General features: G+C 43.7%; 1 protein-coding gene and 1 long non-coding RNA gene across 2 annotated transcripts in view; one reads left to right on the top strand and one right to left on the bottom strand.

Annotated features, from left to right (window-relative positions):
* The window catches only part of CUNH2orf80 (chromosome unknown C2orf80 homolog), a 69,975-nt gene that overhangs the window by 29,655 nt on the left and 23,015 nt on the right, over positions 1 to 17,305 (bottom strand). The window lies entirely within an intron of this gene.
* Positions 1,130 to 15,959, top strand: LOC124105692 (uncharacterized). Its single transcript, XR_006855814.2, has 4 exons — positions 1,130 to 1,212; positions 10,081 to 10,232; positions 10,895 to 11,036; positions 14,027 to 15,959. It is a non-coding gene; the product is annotated as an uncharacterized LOC124105692 (long non-coding RNA).

A 17,305-nucleotide genomic window follows, 5' to 3' on the forward strand; every position in this document is an offset into this window, starting at 1 on the left:
AAAAGGAAACATTCAAATTTATTTATTATAAGTTTTACATGACATGGGAGCCTGCAGAATGAAATGAAGACCCGAAGAAACTTACCTTGTGTACTTTTTTTTTTTATCTTTAGTAGACTATCATTGTGTATTGTGAGACCCAGGGGGTATGATCTCCTGATAATCAAATGGGAAACTTAAAAAGCCTGTTTGTTCAGATGCTTCTCTGTGTCTCTGTGTTTTGGGCTCCTTTCCTCCACATCAGGGGGGTTACCTCTCACATGAGTGTCTGAGGATCTGCTGCAGGGGAAGGTTAGAAAATCCTGCTAGGTCTCATGGCCTGTGCGTGGGGGGAGAAGAAAGAGGAAAGGTCAGAGTGAAGATCTTATTTCTATTGCTGTCTCAATGCTTATGAAAGCTCCTATGTCATGTAAAACTTGAATTTAAAAAAATCTGCATGCCTTTCTCTCTCTACCTTTTGCTAGAAGGGCTTCAGCCATGGATCCAAGATTGGTGCAGAAAAGACAGTCTCCTCCCTATAGCCAGCTGATAGTAATTTGGGTATTTGTATTTGGTAGGGGATGGGCTGCATGCACAGACTGTGTAAAGTAAAGTAACCCATGTGGGCATAATATTTTTAGCATTAAAAAAAAACCAGACGTGATTTAGTAAAACTTCTCTGTGAACACAAGAGATTAGTCATTCTAGGGTAACAAGGTTAAGACTGTGCTCACCCTTGGATTTAGGCATGTCTGGGCACACCTGGGCAAGTCTGGAGGACCCAGAGCTGTGAGATTATCAGGATCATATTTGTATCAGTGGCTCTCAACATTGGTTGTGCTTTAGAATCACCTGAGGAACTTTAAAAACTCCCAAGAACAGTAAGCTAAGACTCTCTGAGGGTAAGTGTGGGAAGCCAAACTAGGACATGACTGTGTCTGACTCCCCTGCTGACTGGTGTGGCATCCCTCGGTCACACTGTGATCTGGATAGCCTGGTCTTCTAGGGTGCAAGCGACTGTGTCTTCGTGCAGGGGCATGCCTTCCCACATCCCCAGGGATCCAATTACCTCACCTGTCCTTGTAACCCTGCCCCCCTTGACCTTCATTGGATGGGAATTCCTAAGAATTTAGAGTCCCTTCTAATAAAAGTCCACTCCAAAGTGTGCTCCCTCTCCCATTTGGAGAGCTTGAGGTCGAGGGCAGAGCACCTGTCCCGGAGCTTGGTTTAAAGGTAAATGCCGCGTCCGGCCAAGGGAGCCGAGTCCGGCGAGGGACGGCGAGGTTAAAAGACACACAGGACACCAAGGTTCTTCATCCAGGAGTCAATAATAATCTTTATTGCTAACACACCTTTTTTTATACCCCAAGCAGCAGAAGTGGAAAACTACCCAAAAGCAGGAGGGAGGGGGGAGAAATTTAGTTTCAACATCTATTATTGTCAGGTACCGAAACCTCCCTTAACAATAAGTCCATCAGACCAGAAAAGGTCAAGGCATTCCCGTGGGATACATATGTCTCAGACGGACAAGCAGGAACAGAAAAACCGCAAGTTCGCCATGGCCTTGTGAGCTGGCCACACTGGCATGCAGAACAAACTAGTGGAGGTAGGGCTCCAGGGGCCAGGGTGGACCTGCTGCCAACAAGTCCCCCTCTTTTGTTTTTTGCATGCCAGTGGGAATCAAGTAGCCCCTGTCTTAGGTCCTTCACAGCCCTTGCGATGCTTACCCGTCTCTGGGAAGGCCCCGATTCCCTGGCTTAGGTCGCACAGCAAGCGTGAAAGTTGCCCGTCACTGGGTACTACAAGATCAGCTCAAGGTGTTATGACCTATCAAGACATTATTGCGGTGAACGCTTAACCGTCTCCACCTATGGAACCCACGACCTTCACCGCCGAATGGCAGATGTGATTGGACCGAGAGATTAGACAGCAAAGATCCTAGTGCAGGAAAGCAAGAGGGAGAGGTATGCATAGAGAAAAGATATGGCAGGAGTTCTTCTTTTAAGGAGGACACTCATCATCAGATCAGTCTGAAGTATATCTCAGAGAGGCGATCATCCATCTTCAAGCGTTGATAGTGAACCTGTATTGGCTTAGAGGCTAAGATATTAATTTGATCCTTAATGAATTGTACTATCTTATTTACAATGCAGGGTCCTATTGCCACTACTAGAAGGAGGCCTAACAATGGTCCCAATAAGGGAAGAAGATAAGGCAAAAATCCATTAAGTCCAGTCCAGAGAGGGTTCTCAAATAATTCCCTCCTCCTTTTTTCTAGGTCTTCTTGGAGTTGTTTAATTTTTGTGCGAACTATGCCAGATTTGTTAGCATAAAAACAGCACCTCTCCCCAAGGGCTAAACAAATTCCCCCTTGATTGGCAGTAAGCAAGTCTAAACCCCACCTGTTCTGAAGAACTACTTCTGCTAGGGAGTCTATCTGGTCTTGTAAGTCTTTAATGGTTCCCGACAGGGTTTGCACATCATCTATAAGCTGTTGAGATAGGCGGCGGTAAGAATGTATAGCCGTACCCAATCCTGCCGTGCCTGTACCCACAGCAGCTGTTATTCCAAGGCCAACAAGGAGTGGTAAGGCCTGCACAGCTCTCTTGTGTCTTCTAACTAAGATGTCTAGGCTAGGAATGGGTAGGGGTTCATCTCCTGAGATAATCGTGATATCAGGAAGCAGTAATGCCAGAACGCAACCACCAGTCCAATTTGCTGGGAGCCTGGGAAAAGCTAAATTTCCACCACACATAAAGACTGTACCATTAGGGGGACAAATGGGCGGAGTAGGTGAGGAGTAATTCTTTACTAATGAGTAGTTTCCAAAGGAAGAGATTTCAACATCAACATCATAGGTATTATTTTGCATCATGCCCAGAAGGCATGACATAAAACCATCTAGAGGCTGCACCTTAAAGGGCAGCCCAGATTGACATGTGTTGTCATCATCAATGGTATAATTGATGGGAACCGCCAATGGCATGACTGCACCTGCCGTCATGCAGAGCCAGCAATCACCAGCAAGGGTAGGGTTGGAACTGTTAAGTAAAGAAAAGGTAGTTTCTAGGATATCTAATGTATTGGCATCTAAATCAGGAAGCTGGGATTTGGGCAATATCAAGGGGTGGTATGTAGGCTTAGGGATCTCCGGCTTTAAAAGCTTAATCACCTGAAGGTGTTTGATAGCATCAGTGGGTCCCCCTCCATCAGAGACTCCGATGGGGGCCTGCATGGGCCAGCAGGAAGGTTTACCCACGACGCCCTCACATCCCGCCTCCGTTAACCGAGTCGTGATGCCTTCCCCTCCCCGGTCACCAAGAAAAGGAATATAATTATAAGTGGTCCCCCATTCTCCACTGGTGTTAGTTAGGATGGCCTCAAAATACTGTTTTCCTTGATTATTAACACAAATTGAGGCTGATGTATAACAGGAGATGTGCATTGCCGGGGTGTAATGACAAGTGGCGGGACAGCTTCCAAGAGTCTCGGTCGGATTAGGGACAACAAGTCCGGGCTTATTAACACATACCCATTTTGGTTGCTTAAATCCTCCGATGTTTTCATTGAGTTCAGCCGCCATGTAGGCTACTTTAGTCCCACAATCAATGCTCTGGATATAACCAGAGGGGGCCGAGTGCCGGGGCCCTCCCTTACACTCACAAGGGGCTCCAAAAAGATATTCATGAATATTCCCAGGTGGGGGGTCAAGCCCTCCTTCAGCAAACCTGTCCAGAAGGAATGCCACAAGCGGGGTCCAGCTCATGAGGTGTGTCTCGGCACTCACTTGAAGGGGTGAGAACAACAGTGGCAGGATCAGCCATCTTGGGAACTTCATTTTGTCTTGAATTTTCATTCACCGGTCTGGTGCAGCGCTCCGGGATCCAAATGGGCTTCTCAGTTCCTGGGGGAAAAACACATACAGCTCCCCTCACTCTAGCTAAGAGTGGAGCCGGGGGTTGCCACTTTCCGGTGGATAAATCTTTCCACCTTATTTGAGCATCTTGTACAGTGGGAGGGGAAAAGTGGCGTTGTGCAGCCGTGCGCCCTCCAGTGTCAGTGAGTAAAAAATTTAAAGTAAATAAGGTTATGCTTAGAAGTGCTTGTGGTCCCTGACAATTCCGGTATATCTCCCCCTCTTTTGTTTTTTGTAAATAAGTTTTTAAATGTTGATGGGCTCGTTCCACGATAGCTTGTCCCTGTGGATTATAAGGGATTTCAGTCTTATGATTAATTTCCCATTGGGTGCAAAACCGTTGAACCGCCTGGCTTACATATGCGGGATCATTATCGGTTTTGAGGCATCGTGGGGTGCCCATGGAGGAAAAGGCTTTTAGAAGATGACTGATTACATCCTTAGCCTTCTCTCCAGTATGTAAGGTGGCAAAAATGAAGCCAGAATATGTGTCAGTGGAAACATGTATAAAGGAGAGCTTACCAAAGCTAGGGAAATGTGTAACATCAGTTTGTCAGACATCATTAGGTTGTAGTCCTCTTGGATTAACCCCAAGGGAAGGAGAATGAATAAATGGTGCACAGGTTGGACATAATGAGACAATCTGTAAAGCTTGGTCTCGTGAACATCCTGTGTGGAAGCGTAAAGACTGTGCATTTAAATGAAATTTGTTATGGAATTGTAAGGCCTTATCATATTTGGTCGTCACACAGGAAATGCCGACAGTATGAGTAGCAGCGTCTGCTTTTGCGTTGCCCTCTGACAAAGGTCCAGGGAGCCCTGAATGGCTTCGGATGTGGCCAATGTATAAAGGATCTCGTCTAGCCCAAATGAGAAGCTGAACTACCTGTAGTTGTTCTGTGATGGTGGATTGCTTGCCAATATATGATGTTGTTTCTATGACTAGAGCCAGATTGGCTACATACAAGCTGTCAGTATATACATTAAGAGGAATAGAACTATAGACTTTGAGAGCTATGATTAAAGCTTTAACTTTTGCCTTTTGGGCCGACTGACCTGACACAGGTTGTCGGAGAATTTGAGATCCATCAAAAATGATGGCAAATCCATTTTTGGCCCCATCTGTATATACAGTTTGGGCCTTTGGAATAGGTTCCCTTTTCATAATCTTTGGGAAGATAATGGGACACCTTTTAAAGCCCTCCAAAAGTCTATGTTTAGGGAAGTGATTATCAATCTGACCCTTGAAGATGCACAGGAAAAGACACCAAAGGTCATGTTCTTGTTGTAACTTGTGTATCATATCTTGAGTGTAAGGTTGAATAAGTATGTCAAAGGTTTTTCCAAACAATGCATCACCCAAATATTTAGCCTTCCAAATTAAGTTAATAACTAGCTCATAAAAGGGAGTCAATACCCGGGGGTTAGAAGCCGGCAAGTGGACCCAATAAATGGGACCCGTTTGTCAGAACACTCCTGTGGGAGTAATTTTAGAAGGTAGAACTATAAATGACAAGGGCAGAGAATAATCTATCTGCGTAATCTGTATGTCCTGCAGAGCCTCTTCTATTAGCCTCAGTGTTCGTAAGGCTTCTGGTGTAGGTACTCTACACGACGTAGGAGAAGGATCTCCTCGCAAGAGGTCATACAGGGGTTTGAGCTCTCCAGTTGGAATATGAAAGGATGGGCGCAGCCACTGTATTTCTCTGAGGAATGTCTGCCACTGATGTAAAGTTTTGAGCTGATTTATCTGGAACTGGGGTCTCTGGGGAAAGATTTCTATGTTATTAATGATATATCCCAAATAATTGTAAGGTTGTTGAAACTGCACCTTTTTGGGTGCTATGACCAGCCCTGTCCCTTTTAGAAGGGATTGGAGGACTTCATAAGATTGAAGAAGCCTTTCTTTCTTGGGCCCTGCCAGTAAGATGTCATCCATATAATGAATGAGGTAGAGCTGTGGGAACTGCTGTTGAAAGGGTCGCAAAACCTCAGCTACAAAATATTGGCACATTGTAGGACTATTAGTCATGCCTTGAGGTAGGACGGTCCATTCATACCGTTGGTAAGGTTCCCTAAAGTTTGTTGAAGGCAAGGAGAAAGTGAAACGCTTTCGGTCTCGTGGGTCTAAGGGGATAGAGAAGAAACAATCTTTTAAATCTATGACAATAAGATGCCAATCCTTTGGGATCGCAGTAGGAAAGGGTAGCCCTGGTTGTAAGGGTCCCATGGGTTGCATAGTTTTATTGATAGCCCGTAGGTCCTGAAGAAGCCTCCACTTCTCAGACCCCTTTTGTATAACAAAAATAGGGGTATTCCAAGGGGAGGTAGAGGGCACCACGTGTCCTAACTCAAGCTGGTCTTGAACTAATAGGGAAGCGGCCTGTAATTTGTCCTTAGTTAGGGGCCACTGTTCTACCCACACAGGGTCATCTGATAACCAAGTAATGGACAATGGAGGTGGCCGCACTTCAGTGGCCCCTAGGATAAATTTCCCAGTCCTCTCCGGTCTCTTCCCCGCCGGGTAACCTGTTCTGTTGGATCCACAGGTGATATTTTGCCCTCATGTCTCTTTCCTAGTCCCCTTCTAGGGATCCATCCCATGTCTAGCATTGAATCATTAACAAAGTTATTATTTTTTTTTAAAGTCTGGGTAGTGAGAATAGCCCCCATTTGATGAAGCAAGTCCCTCCCCCAAAGGTTCGTGGGGAGTCCAGTCACCACATAAGGCTGGAAATGGCCACTATGTCCTTCACCATCTCTCCATTTTAAAAAGGAGGCACTTCTTTTTGGTCGGGTCTGTCCTATCCCCTGTAATATGGCCGAGGGACTCTGGAGGGGCCACGCAGGTGGCCATTGTTTTTCAGAAATGACAGAGACATCCGCCCCCGTATCTAGTATTCCCTTGAAAGCCTTGTCCTGTATCTCAATGGTCAGGTTGGGACGCGAATCCAAATGAGCTACCCAAAAGGCCTGGGGAGTTCCAGTGAAGCCAAAGCTGTCGTCGCCCTGGGACCCACGGAGGGCGTGCCCAGGAATGGAAGCTAAGGGTAGCAGCAGCAATTGAGCTATACGCTCCCCGGGGGGAAGAATAACAATTCCTTGGGTAGCTTTTACTACTATTTTTATTTTTCCCTGATAATCAGCATCAACAACCCCCGTAAGAATCTTTAAGCCCCACTGAGTTGCGCTACCTCGTCCCAACACTAGTCCCACCGTCCTCTCTGGCAGGGGTCCAAAAACCCCAGTAGGCAGCGTCTGAGGTCCCATTTGGGGAGTTAATACCGCTCGGGAGGTGGAACTGAGGTCCAGTCCTCCGCTTCCTGGTGTTCCCCTGGGGAGTTCCCAGATAGAAAGGGGTTGGTCAGTGGGAGGCGGCGGAGACGCCCACTCCCTGGGGCACTGTTCTGTCCCTGCACTGCCCCGTACACTTTGGCTTCCGGGGCCCGGGGCAGGCCCCTGCTCCCGTTTCCCGACGGTATTGGGTTACCCTGGATGTCAAATTTTGACCTGCACTCACTGTTCCAATGATTTCCTTTATGACATCTAGGACAAATTCTAGGCATCCCTCTGCCAGCACCCTCGCTCCTTTCCGGGCAGTTTCTCCTTATATGTCCCTCTTTCCCACACTTAAAACACCCCTTAGAGCTGGTTCCCCTGTTATCAGCTTTTTGCATTTCAGTCTTAAGGGCAGCAGCCAAAACCTGACCAGTAATATGAGGCCCATCTATATCTTTGCATGCTCGAATCATGTCATCTATACTTTTGGCCCGGGAGGACTTAATAGCATTTTGGCAGTAAGTGTTAGCGTTTTCATATGCCAGTTGTCTAATAAGTGGCATAGCCTGTTCTAGATTAGGGAATATTTTTCCTGCAGCCTGCATTAGGCGGGTTATAAAGTCCGAATAAGGTTCAGAGGGTCCTTGAGAGATCTTGGAAATTTTTGCTTCAGTCTTAGAAACGGGCAGGGCTTTCCAGGCATGGACTGCAGCTGAGGCTATTTGAGCATAAACACCTGGGTCGTAATTAATTTGTTGGCCTATGGTGGCATACTGCCCAGTTCCTGTCAACATTTCAGCATTTCGCCGTTGATGGCCCGCATTCAGGTTAATCTGAGCCAGCTCGCGGCACCTTTTATGATATTCACTTTTCCACAATAAGAAATCCCCTCCAGATAACACAGCCCTGCAAAGTTGTTGCCAATCATTGGGTATTAGTTGACTGGCTGAGAAAGACTCGAAGAGGGTCAATGTGAAAGGGGCATGAGGTCCATAATTAATGACCGCCTCCTTAAGCTGTTTTATGTCCTTGAAGGCTAGGGGGACATGGGCTCTGGCCGGCTGTCCATCAGCATCGGCGTTTTCAATCATTGGAAAAACCTGAGCCACTCTAGAACCCCAGTGGACCCCCGCCCGTCTAGTAGGGGCGTCCTCATTCCAATCAGGATTATAGGGAGGAGGTGCGGCAATTGAGGGGGCCCTAGGCACCCTCACATTTGCCCTTTTAAGGCGATGTTCTAATTCCTCTATCTCCCTTTCTAATCCCTCCTCTTCCTCAGAGAGAGAACTGAGGTCCTCAGGATCCTTTTTGGGCTTAGAAATCTGGAGGCGTTTCTTACCCCCTGAGCCCGAGTCCTCAAGAGGACCCTCATCCTTTAAGGATTCTGCCATTTGCTCTTCCTGTACCTGATTAAGGGCCTGTTCACATTCAGCAAGCTGATCCTTGATCTTTACTTTATCTGTTAATAAAGCATCCTTTACCAACCTCCATAAGGAAAAGGTGGCAACTGGGACACTGTCCGAGCCCCGGTCCCTCAATAATTTCTGAAGGTCATGCCTCACCAGGTCCCAGTCACTATTATTAAGAAATCCTCCTGTCAGAAACCAAGGACAAGCCTGGGCAATAATTTCAATGAATTCGGTTGCAGTCTTAGTTTTTATTCCTGTTCCTTGTGTATTTAACAGCTCTTTTAGTTCGTTGGCCAGACGAACCTTCGATGTTGAGTTACCCATGGTACGTACCCTGTCTCTTTAAAATATCTTTAAACCAATCCTCCCCCTTCTTTCTTAGAAGGTGAGCCCCGTCCGCTTACCCCTGCTTTCCGGATCTCGGTGGGACCTCCAATTGCTGCGTCCGGCCAAGGGAGCCGAGTCCGGCGAGGGACGGCGAGGTTAAAAGACACACAGGACACCAAGGTTCTTCATCCAGGAGTCAATAATCTTTATTGCTAACACACCTTTTTTTATACCCCAAGCAGCAGAAGTGGAAAACTACCCAAAAGCAGGAGGGAGGGGGGAGAAATTTAGTTTCAACATCTATTATTGTCAGGTACCGAAACCTCCCTTAACAATAAGTCCATCAGACCAGAAAAGGTCAAGGCATTCCCGTGGGATACATATGTCTCAGACGGACAAGCAGGAACAGAAAAACCGCAAGTTCGCCATGGCCTTGTGAGCTGGCCACACTGGCATGCAGAACAAACTAGTGGAGGTAGGGCTCCAGGGGCCAGGGTGGACCTGCTGCCAACAGGTAAATTGTGTGTCTGTGTTTTATTATTAATACCTTGGGAATTTTCCCCGAGTGACCTGAGTTAGCCGTCTGTGCTGGATGCAGGTGGCAGGTAAGGCTGAACTATCCTATTCTTTAAGAAATTTCTCCATGGGCTCTGGTATACAAATAAGGTTGATAACCAGGGATGCATGTGACAATCAGGGATATCCTAGGTGATGCTTCATTATTGCAGTTGCTCTAATCTTTATCTTGGGAGCAAGTTTTCTTCACTTATTTATAAAGACATAAGAAAGAGATGGACCACTCTTTCTCCCATCATTATTATACTAGATAGGACACCCAGCAATTGAGAGCCAACTTAGTGCCAGTCTGAGGATGAAGCTACTGTGTGGATGAGGGCAGAGTCAAAGTGTTACAGAGTGCTATTACAGACCACCCACATATATTGAGCCAAACTGAAAGAGGAAAAAGGTCCTGTAATGAGCATGCCAGGCAAGTAGTTGGGAGCAGGCTAGCACCTCAAATCCCAGAACCTGAATTTTGGAAGTACAGAGTTTATAAAGGCAAAACCAGAGGACAGTTGAGGCAACTGTAGGTTAGAAAAGACCTTGTTGAAACATATTTTGATTACATGAGAGACCTGTTTTAATTACACATTTTTTGTTGTACTTCAGGGCCATAATCAGATCAAAGTCCTATTGTACTTCAACATAGATACAGCTGTCGGGAAGCTGAAAAGAAAACATGTTAAACAAGCATAAAATGGAGTCAGGTCAGAACAAAATGGCATTGCTTTGGTTCTTTTCCATTTCAAAAGAATTTCCAGGTATGTGTTTTTATGTTTAAACTTCTTTTGTTTTAAAAAGAACTATTTTTAAAGCCAACTTTAGTTGGAGATTGACAGCAATTTTAGCCAAAGCTATCATAAGTAACACCTTCCTCCAATCCAACCTTGAAATTCACGCCAGGGTCCTCAGTAGAAGGGCATGAATAAAACAAAATAGTGAATAAAAACAAAGTATATTTTCCCTGTGATTGTAACATCAAAACTCTTGAGAGACCTTATAGATGCTAGTGAGGAAAGGGCCACGTTCTGGAAAAGTGCCCACAAATTCCAGCAGCAAAACTAAGTAAGAGTTGGAAGATGTCCACCAGACCTGTTAGTCAAGAACATTTTTATAATGAAAATTTGGGGAAGGAAGGCAGAAGTTTTTGCACTGAGCCTGCATTGGCTAAGAGGGGCAGGTACACTAGCCAGCAAAGCGTGGGGATAGGAGGACAGTCTTTATGGGGAAGGACTTGTTGCTTTGGGGTTGGTCGGAGCTGTAAGCCTGCTGCCCCGGTACCTGTGGCTCAGATGCCTGTGGTTTTTCAAGTCAAGGTTTAAACACACACCCAGGTATGTGGCATTGTTTTGCTGTGGTTGCTGTTGTTGGTTGAGCCTGAAGCTATTAAATGATTAACTTTCCTTATCTTTTCTCCTCTCAGTACTCCTGAAGGACAAATTGGCAGCAAAAATGGCACCACAGCTTTTGCCACAATGAGAGGCAACGTCACCAGCTATGGCAGTATAAGAAGAAGGCACCCTTAACTTTAAACATCAGCAGCTTGGCGTCAGCATCACCAGAAGGTGGGGTATAGACTGGGAGAGGTGCCCATGAGAGCTACGGAGGGGTTCTCTTTGGTGGGCACCAGCTGTGCTCTTCCCTTGGGACAGATCCACCATTTTAGGCTCAGAGAGCAACAAGAGACATCATTTTCGGACACATGGCTGCAGGTAACAGAAACCTCGCCTGAGCTAACTTACACAGAGAGTTTATTGAAAGGAGACTAAGAAATCTCATGGACTTCCAGGGCAGGAACACAGCTGGCTGGGCATGAGAACTGAAGCTGGGTGTGTAGTATTTGGTGGATCCAGAAGTCCTCATTCCTCTTTGCTCATCTCCGGGAGTCTACTCCCCTCCTGCTCTTGGTCTCTGTGTTGGAGTTCTCCATTTTCCCAGCCTCCAAGCCAGAAAATGTTTGCTTGACAGCTCCCAGGTTTGCATGCTCCACCTAGACACACAGACAGGCTGCTCCCTCTTTCTCACTCCTTGGCTCTATTCCAGTTCTGAAAGTTCTTCAGATGATACTGTGTGGATTGCTTTGGGCTTGCGGCTGGCCCTATCAATTGCTGGGGAACAGAATGTTCTTTGGGGAATACTGAAGCCCACTGCAGTCATGTAGAGAAAAACAGGAAGGTCCTCCTACACAAGGTGCGCTGGTTGGAAAATCAGTAATTACTCCCCAACAGCACCCTGCCAAGAAGCTGATACTGGAAAGAAAACTGGTGACCTGTGCTCAGTAACCTAGAGATTGAATTTAATGTGACATCTGCTAGCAACGCCCAAAACTACATGAAAGGAGTTTGAAGAATTCTAAAGCTGCTATGAGACTTACACTATAAGAGCCTGCGAAATATGAATGTGGACTGATCCACCTACTTAATTCTTATGCACTCATCAGTGTGCCCAGGAAATACGTGCCACAGCAAGAAGCATCTGTCAGATTCCACCCACTATCCTTAACACCGATTAGAAGCAACTCCTTTCACCCCTCACCTTGAGAGCCTGTGGTAGAGTAGGGTACAGCAACTGACTACCACAGTCAGCACACAATCAGCACACTTTCCTCTAACATCGGGCTCTTCAAGACCATCTGGTCACACTCAGGGAACACTTGAGAGGCAGCATATCTGGTGCCCCATATATTCATCAATATTTTTTTTTTAATTTTTTATTGTTGGTTGTTCAAAACATTACAAATTTCTTGACATATCATATTCCACACTTTGATTCAAGTTCATCAATATTTTTTGAAAAAAAAATTATTATGAAGTGATTTTAGAGTTATAGAAAAAATGCAACAGAGAGTTCCCATTTACCCCTCAGCCCAACTTAACCTCTTAACTGGCTACAATAAAACTATCAAAATCAGGAAATTAACACTGGGACAACACTATCAATTCAACTACGGACTGTGTCTCAATTTCAATGGATTTTCCACCAATAACATTTTTCTCTTCAGAATCCTGTTCAGGATTCCACATTGCATTTAATTTTTTCTCCTTAAACTCTAATCTGTAAAAGCCTCTGCCCTCCTCCCCCAATTTTGTTTTGGCAAGCTGGCTATTTTGAAGAGCAGATATTTTGCAGACTGTGCCTCAATTTTGATTTGTCGGATCAAACCCATGATTTTGCCAAGAATATAACTGAGATGTTGTGCACCGGACAGTGGGGTTCATGGTGTTCCTAGGTCTTTTGTTGGTGACGTTAACGGGACCTGGTGAAGGTGGTGCCTCTTGGGATTGTCTTCTACTGTAAAGTCATTTTTCAGAGAACATAGTAATATTGTGGTTAATAAATCGATTGGGAGTGATACTCTCAAAGAATGCAAATCTTGTTCTTTCTCAGACTTTTGCCCTCTGTACCTTTAATATTCATCAGCAGATCCAGAGCAGCAATCATTACTATAGTATTTAACTAACGGTGAATCTCTATTTCCCTCTTTTCCTTTATATTTTTCAATTGGAATTCTACTGTAAGGAAGAACTGTCTTGTTCTGTTTCCCTTATTTGTTTATTAATTGATTATTTATATCAGTATGGATTCATGAATTTTGATCTTTCTATGGGTTACAATCTTATACTATTGTTATTTTTAAATTAAAAAATTTTAACTCACGTTGTTACAGTTTGATCATTAGGAACTCCTTGGGAAGGTTTCTGAACCAGGAAAAAAGCTTCCTTTGGGCTGGGGGTACAGCTCAGTGGTAGAGCACTTGCCTAGCATGAACAAGGCCCTGGTTCAGTTCCTAGCACTGCAAAATAAATGATCTTGTTTTGCATTGAAGCCTTACCATTTGCTGGTTGTGTGGCATTAAGCAACACACTAAACATTTCTATGATAATCATCTGCAGGTTGTTTGTAATAACAGGTATGTGAAGGGTGAGGATCAACTTAGGCAATGAGCATAGTGTTTGCAACAGAATCTTCTCTTAACTGTCTTGATCCAGCCAATCCAATAAGCATCCATGTGTGAAACATGTTTTCTCTAATGAAAGAGTTCTCAGAACAAAGCATGCATCTTGAGGACAAAGGTAAAATCTGTGACTTCCTGAAGCATTCTGAGGTAAAACTTGCGGTATGTGCACTTAGAAGACTCTATCTTTCTGCTAAGTGCTGGGAAGCAGGCTGTCTGAAATAACCGAGTTAGGGCGTCCCCAACCCCAACACTTATACTAAGTTCTTGAAAGTGGAATTCTCCTTTTATTTTTATAGTAAAACTTGTTCTGAGACAAGAAAGCAAGAGTAACTTTTAAAGCTCAGTCTTTCATTCCATCCAATAAGATTAGTAAATTATTTTGTAAGTCATTTTGTTGCTGTTGTTTTATGGAAGATATTTGCAAGAGTAAAACATTTCAGGATGACTTGTCTCTCTTAAGTTTGTTGGGAAATAAGAGTCTAGATAAGTCCAAGCCACTACCAAGCCAGAGCATGGCTTGGAAATAAACAAATAAACATGTGCTTTCTACAGGCAGAATCCTTGTCTTATGGATTTTTATTTCTTTCTTTCCTGCAGGGCTGGTGATCAAACCCAAGGCCTCACACATGCTCAGCAACTGCTCTACCATGAGCTACACCCCAGCCCACCTTATTGGTTTCTGTATCCTTTATGAGGACACTGAATAGATGCTGTCGACATCTCTCAGACTGAAGCTGAGAATTTCCACCTTTACAGACTCGTGATATAATAAGAAAAATGAAAGAAAAAAAGTCAAAATTTATTTATAAAAATTGTAATTATTTTAAATGTTGAAATTAAATACTGAAAATACTTGAACTTCTAGCTGGGTAGGGTGGTACATAACTGTAATCCCAGCAGCTCAGGAGGCTGAGGCAGGAGGATCACAAGTTCAAAGCCAGCCTCAGCAACTTAGTGAGGCCCCGAGCAACTGTTTCAAAATAAAATAGAAAAACATACAAATCTATGATGATCTATAAATAAGATATACATGTAAAGTATACCAGTGAAGATTTTTTGTTTGTTTTCAACTTTAAGTGTAGATAGAATGAGAAGTGATATCAAAGTGGGCTGAGTGGGGTGGGGCCAAATGGACCCCACCCTGTTCCTTCAGTCCCATCTCCAATTAAAGATAGGCCTAACTTTTTGAATACACACACTATTAAAACACTTAAGATCGAAAGTGTATGTTATAGAAATTGTGTGCTTCAAATATTGCCTATTAGGTATAAACACGACTATCTATCTTGTCAATACAACGTGGAAAACTACACTGATCTTATCATTACAACTTAAAACTGTGGCTTTTCTTTGTACTGTCTGCTTTGGCTGTTGGGGGAACCCACCGACAGAGGAGGATTTGGGCTTTGCAGGCAGACAAGTAGTCACAGTATCTTGAGTTAGAATTGTGGAATCATAGGCTACAAGAATCAGAAGGAATTTGGATTTATTTGTTAAACTTTCCTCTGGCTCAGGAGATAAAAACAAAATGTCCTTAAGGCCACTGATAAGCCAAAACCAGAAGCCAGTCCTCCTGAGGGCCCAAGAGGCTTTGTTTTTACAAACACGCTTAACATGAAGCAGATGCCCCAGATTATTCAAGCATGCATCTCCCTTCTTAGAATAAATTTTAGCTAGCTTTGCCATTTGTCCTGGATATCTGATACCATGATAAGCCATGCATTGTGACTCTAAAGTGAAGAGAAGTGAAATGTCTGTGTTAATCCTGTGAAACGTTTCATTCTGTACTCCTAAATTTTCAAAAGCAAATATACCCCCAAAAGCTACTATGTAAGCTATACTTAAGTCAGGATGAATCCCATTAACACAGTGGATGGAGTGAGTCACAGCACATAGAACACGTAGGACCTGATTCATATATATAAGGTCCAAAAAAGTAAAAGTGACATAGGCTGGTAGAAGTCAAGGTTCTGGTTACCAATCTTTGTGGCCAGGGTAGTAAATGGAAGGGGACACAAAGAGGAGCTGCCAGAGTCTTGCTCTCAGGCAGCAGCTAAGAGTTACTAGAGTTTATAAAGGTCTATGCTTATGGCATATGTTCTTTTGTAATCTGATGAACAGTTTCACAAAAGAAGGGAGGTAGTAATGGGTCCACTGTAATGTGCTTGGGATGAGCAACATTCAGAAACACAGCTATTTTTTTTATTAGTTGCTCATGACAATACAATGATCTTGACATATCATACATTTGATTCAAATGGGGTATAAATTCTCATTTTTCCATGTGTACAGGTTGCAGGATCACATTGGTTATACGGCCATGTATATACATACAGCAATACTAGTGTCTATTGTATTCTGCTGCCCTTCCTATCCCCCCCTCCCCTACCCTCCCATCACCTCACTCTACCCAATCTACTGTGACATATTTCCACAGCTATTATCCTGTTGTTCTATAGACCCCATCTCTACAGTCACATCTAGAAGCATGAAATCTACTTTCTACTGGACTTTTTTTTTACTGCAACAATAAAATGGCTCATTTAAAAAAATTTATTTGGTGCCACCTCGGAAAGAGAACTTTCTATATTGTAGTTGGAGAGAAGAAATTTCCATTGTTCTTGCCGCCACCCCCCTCCCCACCCCCGAAAATGTGTTGGATTGTGAGTTATGAAAATTTGTGTTATCAGCTGTTACAAGGTCTGCAAAAAGGGGGACATATGAGAGGAAATGGAGAAAGAGTGGTTGATAAATGACCTGTGGAATCTCTGCAGTGAATTCCCCTATGTCCACTTCACCTGGGACAGAAGGTACCTAACTGATCCATTCTTTTTTTTTTTTTTTGTAATATTTATTTTTTAGTTATAGTTGGGCACAATACCTTTATTTATTTTTATGTGGTGCTGAAGATAGAAGCCAGTGCCTCATGCATGCCAAGCAAGCACTCCACTGCTGAGCCACAACCCCAGTCCTCTGATCCATTCTTAATGACAATTGTCAGAGAACTATTTAAGCATCTGGTTTGAGTCACAGTTTGATTTAAGCTCATTTTTTTTCCTTTCGAAAACTGATTACCACTCAAAACCATCTTCTTGAGATATATTACTATTCTTGGATTATAGCACAACATAATTATGATTTCTCTAATTTAATGCATCTATTTAATGTATGCATCCAAGGCATCCACTTACCTATTCTCATGGACATCTTTCTATACCTATGTGTGAATATTGGGAGAACCCATCCCCCACTAGACTACCTGACTGGCAAATTTAGTACCTTCTGTGGCTCCTCCATGACAGGTACAGGCCCCACTGGGGAGGACTGTGGTACACAGCAATGCTGTGACTGAGTGGTGAGTAGGCCTCAGGAAGAATGAAGTATTAGCATGTCCTTGTGGCTGGAAATCCAAGCCATTCCTTTAATATCAGTTTTATCAGTGATCAAACTGATATTTTCTCTGCCTGGTTTCTATGTTGTCTAATATGGTTTGAAATTTGGGCAGAGAGGAAAAAGTGGATTTTTTTTTTTTAAATTAGGTTTATGAGCTGCATCTTTCTGTGCCTCATTTTCTCACTGAGAAAAGAAAATCTTAATGATATCGACTTCACAAAGCTGTTAAAAGAACTAAATGGTTTCATTCACCTGTACAACCTAAAATAGGACCTGGCCCATAGAAAGTATTCATTAAATGTTGGATATGATTTATATTATTTTAATTTAATTATCATGCTATTCTGCAACTTCTCGTACCTTTGTTTCAGTCAAACACACAGCATGAGTGTCTTTCCCTATGCATAAATGCATTTCTACGGGCTTGTGACTAGTGGCCCCTCGGATTTCACTGGATAAAAGTTCTACAACTGGTCTACCAAT

This window comes from Marmota monax, unplaced genomic scaffold, assembly GCF_021218885.2.
Source record: "Marmota monax isolate L192 unplaced genomic scaffold, Marmota_monax_Labrador192_F-V1.1 WCK01_AAM20220418_F8-fsc00095, whole genome shotgun sequence".
NCBI lineage: Eukaryota > Metazoa > Chordata > Mammalia > Rodentia > Sciuridae > Marmota > Marmota monax.